Below are 8,215 nucleotides of genomic sequence, written 5' to 3' on the forward strand. Positions count from 1 at the left end.
ACCTTTTCATCCCAAATGTTCCTGTCACACCATCTCAAGACAAGACTAGCAAGAGTGAGATGGACATGCATAATAGCCAACCTAAATTCTTGAGGGAGGGAGGGAGGCAATACAACAACTCATCATTATTATTGGAGTGCAAGTGAAACCAAAGACACAGGAAACTGGAAATTGGTTACACCCCCTCACATATATATTTGCTGTCTGATGAGACACCATCCACAGAGCGCTGAGGAGATATTTGTGTCACTTCTCTGCAGGAGGAACACCCAAGATCAAATCATGGTGAAGTTGTTCTCTGGCATCGTCATCATTTGTGCTCTAGTGACTGAAGGTGAGACTTTTTATTAAATGGGTCACATATTAATCACTTTCAGGTTATTTATTTCAATGAGAATATAAACTAGTGGTACCTCTATTCAGTCCCCACATAGAGAATGTGTTAAAGTAATGCTCATTATACCAGTGATATGTGAGTGCATTTGAAACTTGTTCTTTGGAAATGGATGTTGCTAGTCCTGACAGGAAGGGAATTCCAGGAGTTTGATCCAGCGACGATGAAGGAACGGTTGGTATATTTCCAAGTCAGGTGGCTTGGAGGCTAACTTTCAGGCAGGGGTGTCCCCATACATCTGCTGCCCTTATCCTTCGAAGTGGTAAAGGTGCTTTGGTGAGTCGCTGCAGTGAATCTTTTTCTTTAAACAAACAATTTTAATGATGTATTTTTGGCATTACAAACAACAACGGTATAAAAACTGTGTACATGAACAATAAACATAGTGCAAACACCGACACCCGTCGCTCCAAGACCCTCCTATTTAACCCTCTATTCTTCGCTACCCTAGAACCCCCCCCCCCCCGCCCCCGCTGACGATTAATTCTCCGAAAAGAAGTCATGAATGGTTGCCACCTCCGGGCGAACCCTGACACTGACCCTCTCAAGCCAAACTTAATCTTCTCCAGGCCGAGAAAGCTCGCCATGTCGGTTAACCAGGCCTCCGAATTCGGGGGCTTTGAGTCCCTCCAAGCTAGCAGTATCCGTCTCCGGGCTACCAGAGAGGCAAAGGCCAGAACATCTGCCTCTTTCTCCTCCTGGACTCCCGGATCTTCCAACACCCCAAAAATCGCCACCTCTGGACTCATTGCCGCCCTTGTTTTCAATACTCTGGACATGACGTCCGCAAACCCCTGCCAATATCCCCTAAGTTTTGGACACACCCAGAACATGTGGGCATGGTTCGCTGGTCCGCCCGCACATGTTACAACCTGTCCTCCACCCCAAAGAATCTACTCATCTGGGCTACTGTCATGTGGCCCAGTGTACCACCTTGAATTGGATCAAGCTGAGCCTTGCGCATGTAGTGATCACGTTGATTCTGCTCAATGCGTCCATCCATAAGCCGTTCTCCATCTCTCCCCCAAGCTCCTCCTCCCACTGACTCTTCAGCTCCTCGGTCTGCGTCTCTTCCGCCTCCATTAGTTCTTTGTAGACGTCCGAGACACTCCCCTCCCCCACCCACCCCCTAGACACTACCCTATCCTGGATCCCCCTTAGTGGCAAGAGTGGGAAAGATGAAACCTGCCTGCGCAGGACACCCCACACCTGTAAATATCTGAAGTCGTTCCCTCTTGCCAACCCAAACTTCTCCTCCAGCGCCCTCAAGCTAGGGAAGCTCCCTTCCAGGAACATGTCCCCCATCCTCTCAATTCCCGCCCTATGCCATACTCGAAACCCCCCATCCAGGCTCCCTGGGGCAAACCGGTGGTTGTCACATATTGGGGACCAAACCGATGCTCCCCCTGCTCCAACATATCTCCTCCCTGACCCCAGATCCTCCCTGACCCCAGATCCTCAAGGCCGCCACCACCACGGGACTGGTGGAATATCTCGCCATCGGGAACGGAAGAGGTGCTGTTATCAACGCCCCCAAGCTGGTGACCCTACATGAAGCTGCCTCTATCCGCTTCCAAACTTGACCCCTCCCCCACCACCCATTTCCTAATCATAGCAATGTTGGCCGCCCAGTCGTAATTACTGAAACTTGGCAGGGCAAGCCCTCCCTCCTCCTGATTCCTCCTCCCGATTCCTCTCAAGCATCACCTTCTTCACTCACGGAGACTTACCCGCCCAGACAAAGCCCAAAATAATTTTGTTAATCCCCTTAAAAAAGGACTGCGGGATGAAAATTGGGAAGCATTGGAATACAAATAAAAGTCTCGGTAGAATCGTCATCTTAACCATCTGCACCCTCCCAGCCAGCGACAGCGGTAGCGCCTCCCATCTCCGAAACCCGCCCCTCATCTGCTCGACCAACCGGGACAAGTTCAACTTGTGTAACTGGCCCCAGTCGCACGCCACTTGTATCCCTAGGTACCTAAAACTGTCCCCCACTAACATAAACGGTAGCTCCCCCAGCCAACCCTCCTGACCTCTTGCCTGGACTACAAACATCTCGCCCTTTGTCATATTCAGTTTATATCCCGAAAACCAGCCAAATTCCCCCAACATCGCCATGATCTCACGCATCCCTGCCCCTGGATCTGTTACATATCAGTGCAGGTTGTCGGCGTACAGCGAGACCCTATGTTCCACCCCCCCCCCCCCCCCCCCCCCAAACCAGCCCTTTCCAGCCCCTTGAAGCTCTCAGAGCACTCGCCAGCGGCTCTATAGCTAACGCAAACAGAAGTGGGGAGAGGGGGCATCCCTGTCCTGTCCCCCAGTGCAGTCTAAAATAGTCTAAGGTCATTCTATTCGTCCTTACACTAGCCTCCGGAGCCTGGTACGACAGCCTAACCCAGTCGATAAAGCCCCTATCGAACCCAAATCGTCCCAACACTTCCCATAGCTAGTCCCATCCCACCCGGTCGAACGCATTCTCTGCATCCATGGTCACCACTACCACGACCTCCCTACTCTCCGGGGGCATCATAATCACATTGAGCAACCTTCTTATATTGGCCACCAACTGCCTGCCCTTGACAAACCCGGTTTGATCCTCCATAATCACATCCGGCACACAATCTTCAATCCTGGAGGCCAAAACCTTGGCCAGCAGCTTGGCGTCCATATTAAGCAGTGAGATCGGCCTATAAGACCCACATAGCTCTGGGTTCTTGCCCCGCTTCAATATTAACGAAATAGTGGCCTGTAACATCAAGGGCAGCACCCCTCTACCCCTCGCCTCATTGAAAACCTTGACCAGCAACGGCCTTAATATCCCCGAGAATTTCTTGTAGAATTCCACCGGATACCCGTCTGGCCCCAAGGCCTTACCCGACTGCATTGCCTTCAAGCCTCAGCTATTTCTTTGGCCCTGATCGGGGCCCCCAGCCCATCCACCAGCTCCATGCCCACCCTTGGGAAGGTCTGTCCGTCCAAAAAGCGTCTCATCACCTCGGGCCCCACAGGGGGTTCCGAGCTGTCTGCTGTAAAAGTCCCTAAACGCCCTATTTAGCCCGGCCGAGTCCCCTACCAGATTCCCATCCCCATCAACCACCTTTTCTATTTCCCTGGCTGCCTCCCTCTTCCTAAGTTGCTGTGCCAGCATTCTGTTGGCCTTCTCCCCGTGTTCATAAAACGCCCCCCCTCGCCTTTCTAAGCTGCTCCACTGCCTTGCCTGTGGACAACACACCAAATTCAGCCTGCAGTCCCGACGTTCCCTTAACAGCTCCACCCCCGGGGTCGCTGCATACCTCCTAGCTATCTGTAGGATCTCCTTAACCAGCCGGTCCGTCTCTGCCCTATTCGTCCTGTTCCTATGAGCCCGGATCAAAATCAGCTCCCCTCTCACCACTGCTTTCAGTACCTCCCAGACCACCACTGCTGAGACTTCCCCCGTGTCGTTGACCTGCAGGTAGTTCTGCATGCACTTCCTGACTCTCTCGCACACCGCCTCGTCCGCCAACAAGCCCACGTCCAATCTAGAAGCACCCCTCACTAACGTGCAGTTCTACCCAGTGTGGGGCATGATCCGAAATACCGATGGCCGAGTACCCAGTGTCCACGACCCCCGCCAGCAAATCCCTGCTCAGAATGAAAAAATCAATCCGGGAGTAAACCTTCTGCACATGCAAATAAAAAGAAAACTCCCTCCCGTCGGCTGCCTAAACCTCCATGAGTTGATCCCCCCCCCCCCCCCCACATCTGCTCCATGAACCCTATCAGTTCCTTTGGCATTGCTGGCACCCTCCCCGTTTTTGAACACGACCGGTCCAGGCCGGGGTCGCGTGACCGTATTAAAATCCCCTCCCATCACCAACTTGTGCAAGTCCAGATCAGGTATCTTCCCCAGTACCCTCTTTATGAATTCTACAGCGTCCCAGTTTGGCGTGTACATGTTAACCAAGACTACCTTCCTCCCCTCCAGCTTACCGCTCACCATGACATACCGGCCCCCCCGTCCAAGGCTATACTGCCTACCTGGAATTGCACCCGCTTATTGATTAAAATCGCCACCCCTCTAGTCTTGGTGTCCAGCCCCGAGTGAAAGACCGGACTGACCCAACCCTTCCTTCGCCTAACTTGATCCGCTACATTCAAGTGCGTCTCCTGCAACATCACCACGTCCGCCTTCAGAACCCTCAGATGCACGAACACACGTGCCCTCTTGACCGGCCCATTCAACCCTCTAACATTCCAGGTGATCAGCCTGGTTGGGGGACACTGCACCACCCCCTCCGCTGATCTGCCATCCCCTTTCCTGGGCCCGCCCCCATCCCATGTGCCACGCCTCCATCGGCCCGCCTCCTGGCAGCCCCCACCCCCGACCTCCTCTCTGTCCCAAAACCTAAGTCCCTCCCACATCAGCAGAGTAACTCTCCCCCCGCCCCCCCCCCTAGCAACACCACCTTGTAACCTAACCTCTGCCATATATTGAAAATATACACCCCCCCCCATTGTGCTTCCATAGATTAGCTCACCCAGCTAGCCTGGTGACCCTCGCCTCCGGCTCCAAGAAGTCTCCCATTTCCCTCAACAAACCTAGACCGAACAATCTCCCAATTACCATAGGAGACAACCCAAAACAAAAAACCCACAAAGAACCCCCCCAATAGTGCAAATCAAAGTAATAAAAAGTAAAAAGCCCCCACTAGCCACCCCCAACAAAACACCGAAAACCCATTGAAACCGAATAACTTTTACTTCACCATCTTCACCCAAACTTAAAAGCAGAAGAAAAATGACAATCAAAACATATACACATCACTCAGAAAAGTTACAGCAGTGAATCTTATTGATGGCACACACGGCTGCTAATGTGCGTCGGTGGTGGAGGGAGTGAACGTTTGTGGAAGAGGTGTTAATCAAGTGAGACCGTTTTGTCCTTGATGGTGTTGAGCTTCTTCAGTGCTGTTGGAGCTGCACTCATTCAGGCAAGTGAAGAATAATCCATCACACTCCTGACTTGTGCTTTGTACATGGTAGCCAGGCTTTGGGGAGTCAGGAGGTGAGTTATCCTCTACCGAATTCTCAGCCTTTGACCTGCTCTTGTATCCACAGTATTTATATGGCTGGTCCAGTTCAGTTTCCAATCAATGATCTCCCTGCCAACCTCCACCTATGAACAGATGCTGTACTCAGTGTCACCTGTAACTCAGTGGGTATAAATCTAATCTCTGAGTCACAAGCTTCAAAGCCCTTCGCCCGAAGAACTGAGCACATAGAATCCAGACTGATAAACCCCATGACTGTACTAAGGAAGTGCTGCCCTCTCCTGGAGACATTAAACCATTCTCAAGTGATCCCAAAGCCACTATTTAAAGATCAGGTGTCGTCGTGGACCAATATTTATTCTCTCAAAGTTAGCCAGGGACCTGCTTTCAGACGGAGCACTCAGGGAATGGAATATCATTCCTTTGGTCATCCATCGCATTGTTCTTTGTTCTTGCTGTGCATCAATGATGTGTTTCCTGTCCTATCACAGTGACTGCACCTCTGACTGATCACTCAAACAGCCTGGGACATCCCGGTCACTCCCAAAGTGCCCGATTCTATGATCTGTATATCAGCTCCTTTCAATGTGACTGATTAACTTTCTTTTGTTTTGTTCCAGTCTCGACTCTGAAATGTTACCAATGTGCGAGTCCACTAGGAAACTGTTCACAGCAGGTGGTCTGCAACCCAGCCGGGAACTATAAATGCACAACCACTGCAATCACTGTAACCAATGCAAACCAGGGTGAGAATGCCTCCAAATAACTATAATTCCTTGGAAGACTGCAGTGGATAGATAGAAAGACGGAGATGAATGGGAAAATAGATAAATCGGACGATAGAAAGGGAGATGGACGGGCGGATAGACAGACAGACGGGTAGGAGAATTGATAGAAAGACTGACAAACAGATTAATTAAAGTCAGATTGGCAGATAAACATAAGTATAAATATATATATACAGAAAATAGATAGAAAGAAAGAGGTATAGATGAATGACATATAAAGAGATAGGTAGACAGAGAGATGGGTGGAGTGGTTTGTATACCGAGCTGAACGTGACCAAACTCTATGTTTTCAGGTGCAAGACAGATTATCAAATCCTGCGGGATTTGCACTGAGCCTGTATCGTTCAACACGGGTGTGGTGTTGGGTGTTCTAACACACAGAAGAGCCAACACAGTTGCATATGGTACAACACTTGTTTATTTAAACTCACTATTTACAACTTGGTCTTTGCACTCTGCACGTGGGGGGCTCCCTGCTTGTGGTGTTTCAACAGCTCTTTCATGCTTCCTTCTCCCCAGACCTACTGACCTCCAGGTGTCGTGCTCGTGCTTTTTATGTGGTTGGTGTTCTTGTCTGTGATTGGTTGTGGTGTTGTGTACTCTGATTTGCCTGTTAGTGTGTCCATCATGATGTGTGTGTTTGAATATCATGACATCCCCCCTTTTTACAAAGATATGTGCCTACGTGGTAATAAATATGATCGTGACGTGAGTGCATCTAAGAGTGTGTGTGTGTCGTGTGCAGCATGTGTCTATGACGGAACTATGTACATGGGGCGATGTCGAGTGCGTCACATGAATCCAGTTGTACCATAACATAACAGAAATTCGAACGAGAGAAGAAGAAAAAAAATTTTGAACAGTTGTCCAGTCAGACGACATCTGGAACGATAAACAACAACAGGTTATCATGTAAAATTGTCCAACTTATTAAACATATGAACTGTATTATAAGTCCATTCTAATGGGTTTGCGACGAATTCGGGTTGACCGCCTTAAGGGTGGATCAAGAACCACCGGCTGCTGTGCAGGCATGGCCATGGGTGGCGATGGAAAGGGCGTGATGTGCGGCAGCTCCACAAAGTCATCCTCGGAAGCCTGTTGAGGATCTGGCGTGTTGTGTGGCTGTGAACGTGGAAGTCGGCGAAGGGCGCGCCGATTGCGGCGACGCACGGAACCATCCGGCATGCGAACCAGGAACGAGCGGGGAGCCACTTGTCGGAGGACTTCGGCCGGTGCTGACCAGCCACCATACGGTTGATGGACGCGTACTTTGTCTCCGGAGGACAGGGGGGGCAGGTCCGTCGCTCGTGTGTCGTACCGACCTTTCTGGCGATCACGCTGCAGTTGCATGTCCCGAAGAACCGCCTCATGGTCTGTTGTCGGTGCCAGGACGGAAGGTACCGTCGTCCTGAGGGAGCGACCCATTAGTAGCTGCGCTGGCGAGAGGCCCGTGGATAACGGGGCCGATCGATATGCCAGCAAGGCAAGGTTAAAGTCCGATCCGGCATCAGCCGCCTTGCACAGGAGCCGCTTTGCGATGTGGACACCCTTTTCAGCCTTCCCGTTCGATTGTGGATGCAGAGGGCTGGATGTCACATGAGTGAAACCATATGCTGCGGCAAAGGACGACCATTCACGGCTGGCAAAACAAGGTCCATTGTCTGACATGACAGTCCTTGGAATGCCATGGCGAGCAAACGTTTCCTTGCAGGCCCCAATGACTGCGGACGACGTCAGATCATGGAGAGGCATGACTTCCGGGTAGTTTGAGAAGTAGTCTATAATAACAATGTAATCTCTGCCGAGCGCGTGAAATAGGTCAACACCCACCTTCGCCCAGGGGGACGTCACCATCTCGTGTGGTAGAAGTGTTTCCGGAGGTTGCGCCGGCTGAAACCTCTGACAGGTTGTGCAGTTGAGCACCATGTTGGCTATGTCTTCATTAATACCCGGCCAATATACCGCCGCCCGGGCCCTTCGTCTGCATTTTT

General features: G+C 51.0%; 1 long non-coding RNA gene across 1 annotated transcript; it reads left to right on the top strand.

The window, feature by feature from the left end:
• Positions 1-245: 245 nt before the first annotated feature.
• LOC140387217 (uncharacterized) lies at positions 246-6,578 on the top strand. Its single transcript, XR_011933784.1, has 3 exons — positions 246-334; positions 6,054-6,179; positions 6,515-6,578. It is a non-coding gene; the product is annotated as an uncharacterized lncRNA (long non-coding RNA).
• The last annotated feature ends 1,637 nt before the right edge of the window (positions 6,579-8,215 follow it).

The sequence above is a fragment of the Scyliorhinus torazame genome, chromosome 12 (assembly GCF_047496885.1).
Source record: "Scyliorhinus torazame isolate Kashiwa2021f chromosome 12, sScyTor2.1, whole genome shotgun sequence".
Classification (NCBI taxonomy): domain Eukaryota; kingdom Metazoa; phylum Chordata; class Chondrichthyes; order Carcharhiniformes; family Scyliorhinidae; genus Scyliorhinus; species Scyliorhinus torazame.